This window comes from Micromys minutus (genome assembly GCF_963924665.1).
Source record: "Micromys minutus genome assembly, chromosome: X".
NCBI lineage: Eukaryota > Metazoa > Chordata > Mammalia > Rodentia > Muridae > Micromys > Micromys minutus.
Window position 1 is genome coordinate 71359346 of NC_137970.1, and position 19284 is coordinate 71378629.

Genomic DNA, 19284 nt, shown 5'->3' on the forward strand with positions numbered 1-19284 from the left:
ATAAACCCCTAGCCAGACTAACTAGAGGGCAAAGAGAGAGTATACAAATTAACAAAATCAGAAAGGAAAGTGGAGACATAACAACTGAAACTGAGGAAATTCAAGAAATCATCAGATCCTACTACAAAAACTTATACTCCACAAAATTGGAAAACCTGGAGGAAATGGACAAATTCCTAGACAGATACAAGATCGAAAAATTAAACCAGGACCAAGTAAACCATCTAAATTATCCAATAACACCTAAAGAAATAGAAGAAGTCATCAAAAGCCTCCCAACCAAAAAAAGCTCAGGTCCAGATGGGATCACTGCAGAATTTTATCAGACATTTATTGAGGACATAACACCAATACTCTCCAAACTATTCCACAAGATAGAATCAGATGGAATTATACCTTCATTTTTTGAAGCTACGATACCTCTCATTCCTAAACCACACAAAGACCCTACATGGAAAGAGAACTTCAGACCAATCTCACTTATGAACACTGATGCAGAAATACTCAACAAAATCCTTGCAAACCGAATCCAAGAACACATCAAAACGATCATTCACCATGACCAAGTAGGCTACATTCTTGGGATGCAGGAATGGTTTAATATAAGGAAATCCATCAATATAATCCTCCATATAAACAAACTCAAAGAACAAAATCACATGGTCATCTCACTAGATGCTGAGAAATCATATAACAAAATTCAACACCCCTTCATGTTAAAAGTCCTGGAAAGAACAGGAATCCAAGGTCCATATGTAAACATAATTAAAGTAATATACTGCAAACCAATAGCCAACATCAATCTTAATGGTGGGAAATTTGAAGCAATCCCACTAAAATCAGGGACTCGACAAGGCTGCCCCCTCTCCCCCTACTTATTCAACACAGTACTGGAAGTCCTGGCTCCAGCAATTAGACAGCAAAAGGAGATCAAGGGGATACAAAATAAAAGGAAAAAGTAAAAAGATCACTTTTTGCAGATAACATGATAGTGTACTTAATTGACACCACAAATTCCACCACAGGACTCCTACAGAGGATAAACAAGTTCAGCAAAGTGGCTGTATACAAAATTAAGTCAAACAAATCAGTAGTCTTCCTACATTCAAAGGACAAACAGGTGGAGAAAGAAATTAGGGAAATGATACCCTTCACAATAGTCACAAAAACTATGAAACACCTTGGTGTGACTCTAACTAAGCAAGTGAAGGACCTGTATGACAAGAACGTCAAAACTCTTAAGAAGGATATCAAGGAAGATCTCAGAAATGGAAAGATCTCCCATACTCATGGATTGGAAGGATCAACATTTTAAAAATGGCCATCCTACCAAAAGCAATCTACAGTTTTAATGCAAGCTCCATCAGAATTCCAACCCAGTTCTTCATTGAGTTGGAAACATCAATGTGCAATTTCATCTGGAATAACAAAAGACCTAGAATAGCAAAATACATCCTCAGCAACAAAAAAACATCTGCGAGAATCACTATCCCTGACCTCAAGCTATATTACAAGGCAAATGTGCTGAAAACTGCATGGTACTGGTACAGAAATAGGCATGTGGATCAATGGAATAGAATAGAAGATCCAGAAATGAGTCCTCAAATATATGGTCACCTGATTTTTGACAAAGGAGCTGTAAACATTCAATGGAAAAAGGACAGCCTATTCAACAAATGGTGCTGGTCCAACTGGCACTCAGCATGCAAAAGAACGGAAATAGACCCTTTCTTATCTCCTTGTACAATGCTCAAGTGTAAGTGGATCATATATCTCCACATTAATCTCGATACACTGAAACTATTAGATGAGAAAGTAAGGAAAACCCTAGAACACATAGGCAGAGGAGAAAATTTTCTGAACAAAACACCAATGGCTCTAGCTCTAAGTTCAAAGATTAACAAATGGAACTTAATGAGATTGCAAAGTTTCTGTAAGGCTAAGGATATTGTCAAGAAAACAAAATGGCAGCCAACCGAATGGGAAATGTTCTTTATCAACTCCACATTAGATAGAGGCCTAATATCCAAGGTATACTAAGAACTCAAAAAGGTAGACACCAGAGTATCAAACAACCCTATTAAAAAGTGGGGTACAGAGCTAAACAAAATATTCTCAATTGTGGAATATCGAATGGCTGAGAAACATCTAAGGAAGTGCTCAACATCCTTAGCCATCAGCAAAATGCAAATCAAAACAACCCTGAGATTCCACCTCACACAAATCATATTGGCCAAGATCTATAACTCAGATGACAGCAGATGCTGGCGAGGTTGTGGAGAAAGAGGAACCCTTCTTCACTGTTGGTGGGGTTGTAAACTGATACAACCACTCTGTAAATCATTCTGGCGTTTCTTCAGAAAATTGGACATAGTACTACCTGAAGACCCAGCTATTCCACTTCTGGGCATATTCTCCAGAGACACTCCAATATACAACAAAGACACATGCACTACAATGTTCATAGTAGCTCTATTTATAATAGCTAGAAGCTGGAAAGAACCCAGATGTCCTTCAGTGTATGAATGGATACAGCAATTGTGGTTTATTTACACAATGGAGTACTACTCAGCCATCAGAAACAATGATTTAACCAAATTCTTTTTAACCAAATTCTTAAGAAAATTGTTGCATCTATAGAATATCATCCTGAGTGAGATAACCCAGTCTCAAAAGAACAGACATAATATACAGTCTCTGATAGTTCGATGCTAAAACCCCAGAGGCTCGGATTGCCCCAGAAACAACTCACAGACTCTGTGAAGTTCAAGAAAAAAAAAAAACGAAACAAAACAAAACAAAACAAATTAAAAAAACAAAACAAAAACAAAAAAAAATTGTCCTGCTCAATCCTTACACACCAAGAAAACGTTGACTAATTCCGGGTTACATTTGTTTTACATGTACTTTTTGTTCATTGTAACTAGTAAGACCTTAATAACAATGCAGAGTATCAAATTTTAAGAAAAAAAAAAAAAAAAGCCCTGACACAATTGTATTTGTACACATTTATACAAAAAATGTTTAAATTTTTTTCTTCTTTCCTTGTTTTTTAAAATAAAGTTTAACAAAAAAAAAAGAAGATTTCTATGTGAACCTCTCACCAAAATCCTACCTCTATTCAAAAGACTAGTCTAGACAGGAAGCAACTGAAGAGAATTCTTAAACTTTGTAATAGGGATTCTAACATGTATTTCTTCACAGTTGATGGCTTCTGGTGGGGCTGTGAGTAAATCAGAATTCTATTTTACTTAAGGGGTTGTCTAGTTGGAGTTTTCCAACACTCTTGTGAGTAAACAAAATAAGCAACATAAATAGGACTTGGACATTTTTGTTGTTGTTGTTGTTGTTTTGCCTTTTTATTTTTCTTCTTTTGATTTTAGGGCAGTCACAGTTGTGCAGTGAAACTTGGATGGCTGGGAAGTGAGTATGATTGGGAAGGATTGCATTGAATTTCTAAAATAATGAAGAAAATACTATGTTTAAGCAAAATTTTGAAACTACTTGATTTGTTGAACAAAGGTGAGAAAGGGAGAAGTACAAATATAAATCTAGACTTTCTTTTTGTTTTAATTGATTATTTGAGAATCTCACATTATGCATCCCCAAACATGGTCAAATTTCAGGCTTCCCATGTCTGCTTCCTTCCCCATGCTTCCCGTAAGTCCCCCTCCCAAACAAACAAGTCAATTTGTCTTGTCTATATACTCATAGGAGCACGTCAAATTCCTGGTAACCAGCACACAAGGGGGGATGAGATTATTCTCTACCTGCATCCACATCAGAAACCATCAACTAAGAAGAGCCAGGGTCGGGGCAGGGAGAAGAAGGGAAGGCAACTCTCCTGTGAGTGGTGAGATGAGTTCTACCAAGAGCCAGCTATCTTTGGTGTCTGCAGGCCACACTGACATTCAATGAAACTTGAGAACGATGTGAATATATGCAGTCTGTCCAGCTGACTGATGACTTGGTGATGTCTGCTGGCTTTACTGGCTCAGAGAGACATCCTGAGGCAAGCAGCATGCATAGATAGCCACTTGAAGCTATGGTGAAGTTCTTGGACAATGCAGCTGCTGAAGGCCAGGAGTGGGCCATTATTGGTCAAGTACCACTTGCCCCAAGGCCTTGCTGATATCTATAACCTGTATTACGACTAAAGCCCAAATTTCATCCTTGCAGTCTCCTGAAGCCATTTTATTGTCTTTGGGCAAGGCACAGCTATCCCAACTTGTAAGGAAAAGGTGCCCCTGAAACTTGTGGGAAATATAAGATTTCTAAACAGAAAGCTAACAGCATGATTGTGAAATAAATGTGATGAAATAGAAAGTATATTCAATGGGTACAGGTAGATACTTAATATGAATTATTAAATTGCAAGAAATGGCAAATAGATAAGAACAAAGTATATGCAAATTAAGAAATTGTAAATATGAAACCTCAAGTAAAATTTAAAAAAAACAATTTTAGACCTATGCCATGGGACCACAAGTCAAACAGATTCTAAAGCTAGATCAGAATGAAGCATATAAGCTCATCATTCTGTAAGCCAAGCTACAGTAATGGACAAAGTGTCAGTCTAGTGAAAATTTAAAACAATGAAATCTTCCATAGTGATAATCTTTATCACATTTCTCAAAATAAAATAGCAGACACAAATGATAAGAGTTATTAATGAGGTTGACCTAATTGACATCTGTAAAGTATTACCCAATCTTGACAGGATTTTTTTTCAAGTGCACAAAAAGCCCTTATTAAAGTAGATCTTTGCCTGTTCCATAAGGAAAGTCTCACTGCACTTCAAAGTGTTAAATAACAGTCCACAACTGAATAAATGTCACTCCCAGTACATAATAATTATTAAAAATCTATTTTAGAAACGTAGAAAAATATTTTAAATAATTAATGGATGAAGAAGAATCAAAATGGGTATCATAAACGGTATATAATAATTGATAGTAACAAAGGTATGACAAAATGAAGGCTAAAAGAAACAGATAAATCAAATTTCTAAGTAGAAATTAAATTTATAAAGTTAATTGAGTAGAAAAGAACAAGAGTAAATGCATCAAGCTTCTATTTCAAGAAGCTAGATAACAGTGACTCACTGCCTGCCTGCAGACTGCTGAGCACCCAGAGGAGACACAGGAGGCTCTATCTCCTGAGCCCAAGCTGGAATTCTCACTTTCTCTCCACTGACTATAAGGGGATTGTCCACTGGGAATACCCTGGACTGAGGTAGCAGGGTGCTACCTGGGAACAGACTCGTCCGGCCTCTTTTTGTGCAGTCATCAAAAGTTCCCCAACCACAAAAAAAAAAAAAAAAAAAAAAAAAAAAAAAAAAAGAAAGAAAGGAAAAAAAGCACAGGACCAGATGGGTTCATTGCAGAATTCTATCAGACTTTCATAGAAGACTGAATACTAATACTCTCCAAGCTATTCCACATAATAGAAAGAGAAGGAACACTACCAACTCATTCTTCAAAGCTACGATTATGCTCATACCTAAAGCACACAAAGTCCCTACAAAGAAAAAGAACTTCAGACCAATTTCCTTCATTAACATAAATGCAAAAATACTCAATAAAATCCCTGCAAATCAAATCCAAGAGTACATCAAAATGATCATTCACAATGATCAAGTATGTTTTACCCTTGGGATGCAGGGATGATTCAGTATATGGAAATCCATAAACACAATCCACTATATAAACAAACTCAAAGAAAAAAAAAATACCATCTCACTAGATGCTGAGGAAGTATTTGACATAATTCAACACCCCTTCATGATAAAAGTCTTGGAAAGATCAGGAATTCAAGGCCCATACATAAACATAGTAAAAGCAATATACAGAAAACCAGTAGCCATCATCAACCTAAATGGTGAGAATCTTGAAACAATCCCACTAAAATCAGGGACTAGCCAAGACTGTCCACTCTCCCCCTACCTATTTAATATAGTACAGGAAATCATAGCCAGGGCAATTAGACTGCAAGGGAAGTAAAAATGATGCAAATTGGAAAGGAATGACTTGAAATATCACTATTTGTGGATGATATGACAGTATACTAAAACACCAACCAATGATCACACATGGAGAGACCTATGGCTCCAGTTGCATATGTATCAGAGGATAGTATTGTCTGGTATCAATGGGAGAAGAGGCCTTTGGTCCAGTGAAGTCTAGTGTTCCCAGTGTAGTGGAACACAAAGGCATTGAGATGGGAGAGTATGTTTTGGAAAGGGAGTACCTTCAGGGAGGCAAGGAGAGCAGGGTAGGAGTGGGGAGAAAGGAGATAACATTTAAATGTCAAGAAAGAGAATAACCAATAAAAACTAACATGGATAGAAAAAAATGAAGCTGGATAACAATTACAGCAGCAAAATGAACGTAAAGACATGAAAGAAATACACAAATTAGGAAGCAACCAGGGAAAAAAGTACTAATGTAAGAATTAGTACCTTAAAAACATTAATATGTATGATAAAGCAATAGAATGCCTGTTAAAAAAATAAAAGGGAGAGCAGGGGCATCATTATGGTTTCTATAGACATCACAAGACAACGAGGTCTTTAGAATGACTTTACACAAATAATTTAACAATTGTCCTGAAATAGAGGATACCTCAAAACGACAAGCTACAATATCTGACACATGTTATTAAAAACTTTTATCCTGCAACTACTTTTCTTTTTTAAAGTTACCACATTGACATTGTTTCACACACACACAAACACACACACACACACACACACACACACACACACACACACACACACAAACACATACACACAAACACTCACACACACACAGAGAGAATGTTAAATATCCTCATTAAAATGTTCTACAAAAATTTAAGGAAAATATAATCAACGTATAAAAATGCTTCATAAAATAGAAGATGATCTATAGGTGGCAGAAGACATGTGAGTGGGTAAATACTCTTTGAGTGCATGCAGATTGACATTAGGCTTTATCTTTGTAACACACTGTGAAAAGAGAGAAGTCATTTATAAAACTTCTTTCTGATGTACACATATATTCCCACCAAAACCAAATAAAGCAAACATTTGTAAGAAAGTACAGTATAAGTTTTAAACATCTGATGGGAGTAGGCAGGAATAAAAAATGTGGATCATTCTGCCCTACTCATCTAGATATAAAAAGTAGTAATGTATTAGCAGATTAAATTTATGATTATGTTAACAGAATAATGTAATATTTTCAATAGGAGATGTTCTTAATTCCTTAAGATTGTTTACTACTATTCAGCTACAGTAAGAAAAAAGGAGAAATGTGTGCATCTCATATGATCACTCTGATTAATGAACACATTTGAGGATTTCAGCAACTATTTATCCAAAAACTCCAAGCAAATTCAAAAGAGGAAGTGTCTAGTATACAAAGACATGTAAGAATTATCCACTTCTGTCTTAGATACACTTATCACAACTTTAGAAGTTCAAAACCCCAACAATTTATCATTTGTTTTCAGAGTTTTGCATCCTTCACGGAACTGGTTAAAATTAAGGTTCTGACTTTGCTTCCTTTTGGATTTTCTGGAAGGAGATCAGTTTCTAAACTCTTGAAAGGTTTTGGAAGAATTCATATTGTTGTTATTGAAATATATATGTATTATATTTATATATAATTTATATAATTATATTTATATATATTTATATATCTCAATAACAACATATATATATATATATATATATATATATATATATATATATATATATATATGTTTTATTTTCTTACTGGTAGTCTTTTAGAATAATTCATTTTGTTGCTATTGAAAGAATATAGGCTTTTATTTTCTTACTAGCTTACATTTAGAAGTTGTCATTAGTACCAGGAAACCTCTGAGAACTACTTGGAAATGGTCTAAATGCAGTGGTACTCAGAACCTTCTCATTACTTGAATATCTGTGATGTCTGTCAATTTTTCTTACATTTTGTCAGTCCATATTTATTTAGAGATTTGGGCTAGATTAACTGTTTTTATTCACTATCAAAAAATTAATTTGCATTTGCAATACACTTTTCACCATGTAACCTGTTATATCACTGGACTTCCGACATTAGCTCTTGGTTTTCTTTCCAGGACCATTCTATCTACAGAATAAATAGTAAATAGAAATAATTTTTATTTGTTTCCTCAAGATCGTTTTAATAAAAATTGAAGCAGTCCTGGTGCCCTGTTAACTGTTTCTAGTTTGGTAACTCATCTAGTCTTCAGTATGGTCAATTCAAGTCTTTCTCTTATATAAGCAATTAATGATGATGATCTCCATATGGAACATCTAGATGAAATGAACTTATCTTTTCTGCAAACCTTCACAACCGACAATGACTACATAGACATATTGCACTCAACACAGTTTAAATATAGAAAATTTGTGTCAGTATGTTTTAAACTGACTTCTTTTTTTATAACTTTATTTGAAAAAACAAAGATAAATGTACAGATTTTAGGCATTTTTTGCATAAAAGTATACAATGCATTTTTGTCAGTACTTGTTTCTTTTTTTTAAAGGTTTGATAGTGTGATTAAGATCGTACTAGTTACAATGAGCATAAAGTACATGTAAAAAAGATGTAACCTGGAAATAGTCAAAGTTTTCTTGGTGTGTAAAGATTTGTTTTCTTCTTTTTTTTTTTTTTTTTTTTTTTACAATGAGTAAACACTACATGTAATAAAGGGTGTAACCCGGAATTTGTCAATGTGTTCTTGGTGCATAAGGATTGAGCAAAACTTTTTTGTTTTGTTTTGTTTTCTTTTCTTTTCTTTTTTTCTTGGATTTAACACAGTCTGTGAGTTGTTTCTGGGGCAGTGCAAGCCTCTGGGGTTAGCATCCCATTATCAGTGACTGCATATTATGTCTGTTCTTTTAAGACTGGGTTATATCACTCAGGATGATATTCTCTAGATGCAGTCATTTTCTTTAGAATTTGGTTAAGTCATTGTTTCTGGTGGCTGAGTAGTATTCCATTGTGTAAATGTACCACAATTTTTGTATCCATTAGTCTACTGAAGGATATCTGGGTTCTTTCCAGCTTCTGGCTATTATAAATAGAGCTACTATGAACATTGTGGTGCATGTATCATTGTTGTGTATTAAGGTGTCTCTGAGGTATATACCCAGAAGTGGAATAGCTGGGTCTTCAGGTAGTACTATGTCCAATTTTCTGAGGTATTGCCAGACTGATTTACAGAGTGGTTGTATTAGTTTACAAACCCACCAACAGTGGAGAAGTGTCCCTCTTTCCCCACAACCTCGTCAGCATCTGTTGTCATCTGTGTTTTCGATCTTGGCCAGTCTGACTGGTGTGAGGTAAAATCTCAGGGTTGTTTTGATTTGCATTTCCCTGATAGCTAAGGATATCAAGCACTTCTTCAGATGTTTTTCAGCCATTCGATATTCCAAAATTGAGAAGGTTTTGTTTAGCTCTGTACCCCATTTTTTAATAGGGGTGTTTGGTTCTCTGGTGTCTAGATTTTTGAGTTATTTGTATACCTTAGATATTAGGCCTCTATCTGATGTGGAGTTGGTAAAGATCCTTTCCCATTCTGTTGGCTGCCATTTTGTTTTCTTGACAATGTCCTTACAGAAACGTTGCAATCTCATTAAGTCCCATTTTTTAATATTTGACCTTAGAACTTGAGCCATTGGTGTTTTGTTCAGAAAATTTTCTCCTCTGCCTATGTGTTCTAGGGATTTCCCCATTTTCTCCTCTAACAGTTTCAGTGTATCTGGTTTAATGTGGAGATCTTAGATCCACTTACACTTGAGCTTTGTACAAGGAGATAAGAAAGGATCTATTTTCATTCTTCTGCATGCTGAGTGCCAGTTGGACCAGCACCATTTGTTGAATAGGCTATCCTTTTCCATTGAATGTTTACAGCTCCTTTTTCAAAAATCAGGTGACCATATATTTGAGGGCTCATTTCTGGATCTTCTATTCTATTCCATTGATCCACATGCCTATTTCTGTACCAGTACCATGCAGTTTTCAGCACAATTGCCTTGTAATATAGCTTGAGGTCAGGGATAGTGATTCCAGCAGATGTTTTCTTGTTGTTAAGGATGTATTTTGCTATTCTAGGTCTTTTGTTGTTCCATATGAAATTGCACATTGATGTTTCCAACTCAATGAAGAACTGGGTTGGAATTTTGTTGGGGATTGCATTGAATCTGTAGATTGCTTTTGGTAGGATGGCCATTTTTAAAATGTTGATCCTTCGAATCCATGAGTATGGGAGCTATTTCCATTTCTGAGATCTTCCTCGATTTCCTTCTTTAGAGGTTTGAAGTTCTTGTCATACAGGTCCTTCACTTGCTTAGTTAGAGTCACACCAAGGTATTTCATAGGTTTTTGACTATTGTGAAGGGTATCTTTTCCCTAATTTCTTTCTCCACATGTTTGTCCTTTGAGTATAGGAAGGCTACTGATTTGTTTGAGTTAATTTTGTATCCAGCTACTTTGTTGAACTTGTATTTTAGCTGTTGGAGTTCTCTGGTAGAATTTTTGGGGTCACTTAAGTAAACTATCATGTCATCTGCAAAGAGTGTTGTTTTTAATTCTTCCATTCGATTTGTATCCCCTTGATCTCGTTTTGCTGTCTAATTGCTCCAGCCAGGAATTCCAGTACTATGTTGAATACGTAGGGGGAGAGCGGGCAGCCTTGTTGAGTTTCTGATTTTAGTTCGATTGCTTCAAGTTTCCCAACATTAAGTTTGATGTTAGGTGTTGGTTTGCTGTATATTGCTTTTATTATGGTTACATATGGACCTTGGATTCCTGTTCTTTCCAGGACTTTTAACATGAAGGGGTGTTGAATTTTGTCAAATGCTTACTTAGCATCTAGTGATATGACCATGTGATTTTGTTATTTGGGTTTTTTATATGGTGGATTACATTGATGTATTTCCTTATATTAAACCATCCCTGCATCCCAGGGATGAAGCCTACTTGGTCATGGTGAATGATCATTTTGATGTGTTCTTGGATTTGGTTTGCAAGGATTTTGTTGTGTATTTTTGCATCAATGTTCATAAATGAGATTGGTTTGAAGTTCTCTTTTCTTGTAGGGTCTTTGTGTGGTTTAGGTACAAGGGTTATTGTAGCCTCAAAAATGAGTTAGGTGGTATTCTATCTGATTCTATCTTGTGGAATAGTTTGGAGAGTATTGGTGTTATGTCCACAATAATTGTCTGATAAAATTCTGCACTGAACCCGTCTGGACATGGGCTTTTTTTGATTGGGAGGCTTTTGATGACTTCTTCTATTTCTTTAGGTGTTATGGGATTGTTTAGATGGTTTACTTGGTCCTGGTTTAACTTTCAGTTCTTGTATCTGTCTAGGATTTCGTCCATTTCCTCCAAATTTTCTAATTTTGTGGAGCATAAGTTTTTGTAGTAGGATCTGATGATTTCTTGAATTTCCTCAGTTTCAGTTGTTATGTCCCCACTTTCCTTTCTGATTTTGTTAATTTGTATACTCTCTCTTTGCCCTCTAGTTTGTCTGGCTAGGGGTTTATCAATCTTGCTTATTTTCTCAAAGAACCAGCTCTTGGATTTGTTGATTTTTTCAATGGTTCTTTTTGTTTCGATTTGGTCTTTTTCTGCCCTAATTTTGATTATTTCTTGTAGTCTGCTCTTCTTGGGTGTATCTGCTTCCTTTTGTTCTAGGGTATTTAGCTGTGCTGTCAAGTTGCTGAAGTATGCTCTCTCCAGTTAATTTTTGGAAGCACTTAGGGCTATGAGTTTTCCTCTCAGTACTGCTTTCATTGCATCCCATAGGTTTGGGTATGCTGTGTTTTAGTTTTCATTGAATTCTAGAAAATCCTTAATTTCTTTCTTTATTTCTTCTTTGACCCTGCTATCGTTTAACAGAGCATTGTCTAGTTTGCATGTGTTTGTGGGCTTTTGTTGTCTTTGTTGTTGTTAAAGACCAGCTGTAGACCATGGTGATCTGAGAGGATGCATGGGAGTATTTCAATCTTCTTATATTGATTGAGGCTCATTATGTGGTCAATTTCGAGAAGGTGCGATAGAGTGATGAGAAGAAGGTGTATTCTTTTCCTTTAGGATGATATGTTTGTAGATATGTATTAATTCCAGTTGGTTCATAGTCTCTGCTAGTTTTGCAGTGTCCTTGTTCAGTTTCTGTTTCCATGATCTGTCCGTTGGAGAGAGTGGGGTATTAAAGTCTCCCACTATTATTGTGTGGGGTGAAATGTATTTTTTGAACTTTATTAGGGTTTCTTTTATGAATGTGGGTGCTTTTGTATTTGGAGCACATATGTTAAGGATTTAGAGTTCCTCCTGACAGATTTCACCTGTAATGAGTAAAAAGTGTCCTTCCTTATCTTTTTTGATATCTTTTGGTTGGAAATTTACTTTATTCGATATTAGAATAGCCACTCCAGCTTGCTTCTTAGGGCAGTTTGCTTGGAAGTTTTTTTTTTCCCACCCTTTTACTCTGAGATAGTGTCTATCTTTGTCTCTGAGATGAGTTTCCTATATGCAGCAAGATGCTGGATTTTGTTTATGTATCCAGTATGGTAGCCTATGTCACTTTATTGGGGAGTTGAGTCCATTCATGTTAATAGATATCAAGGAATAGTTGTTTCTGTTTCCTGCTCTTATTGCTTTTGTGGGTTCAGTTGTGTCTGTGTCTTTTTCTTCTTTTGGTTTTCTTACTTAGGAGTTTTCTTGTTTTTATTAGGATGTATTTCCCCTCATTGTATTGGGTTTTCTACCTATAATTCGTTGTAGTGCTGGATTTGTGGTCAGATATTGTGTAAATTTAGATTTGTCTTAAATATCTGCATCTCTTTATCTATGGTGATTGATAGTTTCCCTGGGTATAGCAGCTTGGGCTGGCACTTGTGCTCTCTTAGGGTGTGCATGATGTCTGTCCAGGCTCTCCTAGCTTTCATAGTCTCTGTTGAGAAATTGGGTGTGATTCTGATTGGTCTGCCTTTATATGTTACCTGACCTTTTTTCCCTTACTCCTTTTAGTATTCTTTCTTTGCTTTTGACACTTGGTGTTTTGACTGTTATGTGTCGGGAGGAATTTCTTTTCTGGTCTAACCTATTTGGAGTTCTGAAGGCTTCTTTTATGCTCGTGGTCATCTCATTCTTAAGGGTAGGGAAGTTTTCTTCTAAGATTTTGTTGAAGATATTTACTGTGCCTCTTAGTTGATACTGTTCTCCCTCTTCTATTCCTATTATCCTTAGGTTCAGTCTTCTCATTGTGTCCTGGATTTTCTGGACATTTTGGCTTAGGAGCTTTTTGTTTTTTGCATCTTCTCTGGCAATTTTGTCTATGTTTACAATGTTGTCTTCTGCCCCCGAGATTCTCTCTTCCATCTCTTGTGTTCTATTGGAAATGCTTGCTTCTGTGACTCCTGATTTCTTTTTTAGGTGTTCTAACACTAGGGTTATCTCTTTTAGTGTTTTCTTTATAGTGTCAATTTCCATTTTAAACTCCCTCTTCCATTCCTTCATCTCTTTGGTTCCGTTTTCATCTAGTTCTTTGATTTCTTTGATCGATTTTCTTGTTTCCTCTTTAAAAGCTGCTGATTCTTTTTGCTTTTCCTCCCGTTCTTGTTTAAGTATCTCTATCAGCATCTTGAGGTATGATTTCAGGTCTGCATCTTCTTTTTCTGGGGTGTTTGTCATTCCAATGTTTGCTGTTATGGGAGAGCTGCGTTCTGGTGTTGTCAGGTTGTCTTGGTTTCCCTGGGATATACTTGTTTGCTTTCCTCTTGCCATCTTGTTGTCAGTGATATGTTCTTGCCTTTCCCTTGTATCTGGTCTGTGTTCCTGGATCTCCACTGGTCCAGGTGGAAGATGGGCCCAGCCCTTTTCTGCGCCCCAATGTTGCCTGGTGGAAACACATGTTCCAATGCTGTGTCCCTGGTCCCTGGATCAGGCAGGGCGGGGGCACACTTTCTGTGCTCACTCAGCAGAAATCTCTCTGCTCCCTGGCTGCCCAGATCTCCTACTCACCAGTCTTTAAAACTTTAGGAACTGCTGGTCTGGGTGGCAGATGGGCCGAGTCATGTTCTGTGCCCCAATGTTGCTGGGTGGAACAGAGGTTCCAATGCTTTGTCCCTGGTCCCTGGATCAGGCAGGGCGGGGGCGCGCTTTCTGTGCTCACTCTGCAGAGATCTCTCTGCTCCCTCTTAAACTGACTTCTAAAATTAGCTAGTTATAAAGTAGTTAATGCCCAGACACAATAAAAGATTTGTCTCACTGACCTATTTCTCACTTCACTGCTGGCCAAAGGTTGATTGTCCCAGACTGCTTCAGAAGGTCTTTGTCTTCCTATTGATTTTAAGAGACATGCCACTATTTTCTGGGATTTTCATGTATAATGGTTCAATTTCTTTATTTCTTACCATTTTTAAAACTCCACCATGTCTTCCCTTACTAACTCTCTCAAACATAAGTTTTATCCTATGTAATGCAGTAACAGAAAGTGCTCTCTAGTAATTCATCACTTTATAGCCATCAGGCTATTTGTTACTGCAAAAAATCCAAAGTTATGATTCAGACACATAGGCATTACTATAAAGAAGTATCTTATAAAATACATGTTGTAACCATCTCTTGGAAATCTGTCATTTCACTGCCTAAACTTGAGTCACAAATAGGAGTAAGCCCCTAAGACTGAATTAGAAGAAAATTATGATGTAGAATTCATAAATCTTGAATCAAATTCTCATAATCAATTAGAAAAAAAATTCACACATTTCCACTTAACTCAAAAATGATAACGTTCTACTTATTCTCACTAATTTCATTTAGTATATGTGATGTGGAGCTCTCTTAAAAGGAAAAAAAAATAATTTTCTATGGTATGGATTAAAATTAAGAAATCTCTTGTGTTTTTGTGTGAATAACATAAGTGTGTACACAGCAAAATTAAAGAATTCTATTTTCCAGCATCTTATAAGCTAGCATACATTTCTTCAAAAGACAGCATTCATTCAACAATATTCATGAAAATGCAAAATAGTGCAGTCACTGTGGAAAATACTTTGGCAGTTCCTCAAAAGTTAAGCATTGGAAGAGAGAGCAGAAAGATTGTAAGTTAGAGGATCAGAGAGTTTACTGTGAGGCTGTCTCCTAGGAATGACAGAAGCTACACCCATAAAGTCTTTCCAATGTAACTGCCTAACACAAGAGCTGAATACACTTTAATGTACACAGGGGAACTATCATGAGGTATCATCTGTAGACAAAGAACTACAGATAACTAAGGAATGCTACGAGGGAGAGAAATAGTCTTCTCTAGAGAAGAGAGCATTACATAGTAAACTGGCCATACAAATAGGTATTATAATATGATAATCTCAAAAGGTAAAAGTAAAAGCAGTTAAATGTATAAAAACCAGTACTTCTAGTCCTAAGTATAAACTTAAAATAATTGAAACCAATGACACAAAAGATACATGAATACCATTGTCTTAGTAAGGCTTTTATTGCTGTGAACAGACACCATGGCCAATGCAAATTTTATAAAAGACAACATTTAATCAGTGCAGGCTTACTGGTTCACATGTTCAGTCGATTATCAAGGCAGGAGTGTGGCAGCATCCAGGCAAGTATGGTGCAGAAGGTGCTGAGGGTTCTACATTGTTACCCAAAGGAAGCAATGAACAGACTAAGCATCCTCAGGCAGCCCACCCCCAGAGTGACACAGTTCCTCCAACAAGGCCATACCGTCTAATAGTGCCTGGGTCAAGCATATGCAAACGATCACAACCAGCATTCATTTCAACATCTTCCAGATAGCTAAGATGCTAAAAATAATGAAGGAGCCAGCAGAGAATGAATGGATAAACACAATGTGGTATACATAGATATATGATTGAATATTATGCAATTATAAAAATAAATAAATTTTTGATACATATTAAAACATGCACAAATCCTGAAAACATTTTGTTAAAAGTAATAACCCATCTATAAAATAAGTATTGTGTGAATTCAGTTGTATTACATAGCTACAGTCAAATTATTTAGAAAAAATAGTACAGTAGTTGCTATCAGAGGTTGAATGCATTACTTATTTTTCAAAATGCTTTAAGATAAAAAAATAATATGAATATACTTGATACTGTGGGATTTTCCTGTAACTAGTTTTATCATAGCCTACTTATAATGATGATTCTTTGATGGTTTAATTTCTCTTCTAGCCCACCCCCCACCAGAGGTAGTGGAATAGAAAGGATACAGGGAAAATGGAGCTGTTAAGCAAGTTTTTTGGGGGGGGGGGGAAATACCATCTGCTATGTCAGGAAAACAGCAGCTTTGTTCACAGGACTGAAGGGACAGCTAGACTCACTGCCAAACATTTTACAGATACACCAGCAGTCCAGTTCAGTAGATTCAGGATAGCAAAGTCAAATCAGTAGAGGGTGCATGATATAAAGCAAACAGCCAAGCCATTGCCAAAATGGCAAGAGTCAGCAGGAGGTACAAGAGCCTACAGGAACTCCAGGAGAAGTTCACTAATGTGACTCTCTCAGCAAAATGAAGATCAGCTAATAGATGAGAACAACAAGCTTTGCACAGCTAGCTCTGCCAGCAAGAAAGCCCCAAGCTTTCTCACAGTCAGCTTTCCCCCTCCAAACATCAGGTGTCCTCTACAGGTCTTGCCTTACAAAGTTTCTTGCCTCAGTACATAAACCTGACTTAGCAAAACTCCAAGTGAGTCTGTCTCAGGTGATAACACTCTTCCAATCAGATAAAAAAACGCATCAAGAAACTGCAGTATAAGACTAGGAGTGTTTTGGTAGATTTTAATATAGGAAGCCACAAGTGGAGCTCTACTACAAAATTTAAAGTGGACCAATGCATGCTTGTTGTTATCAAAGAATCCTTTATCATGGGGTCTTTTGTATACTTTTTATAATTTACAATCCAAAGATGTAAACATATGAAAAGTAGTAATTAGATAAATAAAATTATACATTTAGGACTGAGAGGCCTCTATCCTTTGAATGCAACTACTGTTTGTAATTGTCTATGAAGTTCAGAATTGAGAAACATAAAAAAGATATCAAAATTGACAATTTCTTCCATATTGTCTTCAGTATGTTTGGGTTTTGACAATAGGCTTAATTCTTAGCTATTATGGGGTGAACATATACTGGATGTCACAGGTTGTGTATGTAATGATCTATTCAAAATCAAAACAAATGTGGGTGTTACTCTTTATTTCCTCCTTCCTTCCCTCCCTCCTTCCTTCCTTCCTTCCTTCCTTCCTTTCTTTCTTTCTTTCTTTCTTTCTCTCTTTCTTTCTTTTGTCATTATTGTCATCATGACAAAATATCTGGCTTAGACAACTTAAAGGAGAAAGGATCAGATATTTATGTTTATGACCCATTTTTTGTTACAATATAAAATTCTTTTGCTTTCAGTCATGTGTGTGTGTGTGTGTGTGTGAGTGTGTGTGTGTATGTGTGTGTGTGTTATGCAACAAAGTGACAGTTCTTGCCTCCTGTTGACCAGGAAGTTAACAGAGATAAGAAGGTACCAGCAATGGAATATACATTTATTTCTAGAAAACATTGCCGGAGATCAATGTCTTCTACATAGGATATACTTTTGAGAGATTAAGTCATTGATTAGACCAGTGTTCTCAGGCTCAGTCAATCACTTCGAAAAACACTCTCAGCTAGCAACCAAGCTCTTACCACATAAGAGTTTTACTTCATACTGTAACAACATATATTGGACACAAAACAATGTTATTTTCTTTCAGACATTAAGAAATATACATAGGAATAGAGGTACATGGGATCTTAGGTTGAAAAATCTCTGTACTTTAAATATTTTAATTCCTTTAAACTGCTGTACATTCATGATATAACAGTATCAGAATCTTGCCAGGAGAACCTTAAGATGATTTTAAAATACAATTAGAAACAGAAAACTAATAAGAGTCCAAGGTACCCTACAGAGGGAAACAAACTTTGACAATAGAAAATATCAATATGTGGATGTATTATAAAACAACTGGAACTGAGGCAGTGATATACTGAAAAAAAAAAGCATGGAAGCATAGGCAAATGAATAAGAGTCCAGAAATAAACTTATGTATAGACAGTTTTCTAATTTTAAACCAAAATTAAATTGTAATAAGACAAAGAAATCATGTCTTTTTAAAAACTGTGCTTTGTAAATTGAATATCCAGATGGAAAATATCACTGATAAAGCTTGTGAGGATCAAACAAGCTGCTACGGATCTATAGGAAATTTCTGAAGTAACTCCAGGAATACAGGAATGTGTTTGATTCTCCAGGGTATGTTACTCCACACAAGATACCATATGATATATAGTTTCACAGACTTGTCTCATTTCCTAACAGGACCTCTTCCCCTGGGAATACACCAATCACAGTCCTATATTCATCTTGAGTTGTTGAAGCTGCTATGTATCTCAAGAGTGTGGGCCTAGAGATCTTAGAATAATTCAGAAACTAATGAAGTAGAAACTATCATTTTCCAGATATAGTATTAAAGAATATTTACATATGCATTTTAGATGAAAATTATTGTCAATTTTATAGGATCTAGAGTCAGGTAAATCATTAGACTCTGGGAATGCCTCTGAGGGATTATTCACATTAATTTAAACTCTGGACATGTCTGTGAGGGATATCCCTAGGTTAGGTTAAGTGAGATGGGAAACACATTCTAACTTATAGCCCAAATAAATGCAAAAAGTGAACTGAGTTCTATTCTTTACTAATATTTCCTTACTGACTGCCTTAAGATACTGCCACCAAAACTTCTCTGGCACAGCAGACTATACCATAGAACTGAGAGCCAACATATATCTTTCTTTTCATAAATTATTTTTTGATATACATTTATTCACAGCAGGAGGTGAGTAACTAATGCAGCAAAATGATACTGAGAAAAGGTGTCATTGTTAAGATAAATCTGAAAACATGTTTCTTAGACCTTTGGAAAGAGTTTATAAGCAGAATATTCAACACTTCAGAACTGTAGGCTTGACCTCTAAATTTTTTAAAGTATAACATGAAGGGCAATTTTCATGGGCATATAAAGAAGAATGTACATGTATACAGTAGAGATTTAGCTCTGGGGAATTTTAGATATGATATGTATGAGATTTATGAGGGACTGGGGCCCCTTCCTGATAGATTCTGATGGAGACTAGGGTAGTCTTCTCAGAATTTGAATGAGTGTAAATTTCAAAATTATGACTAGTGTGAAAGGTATTGTTCAC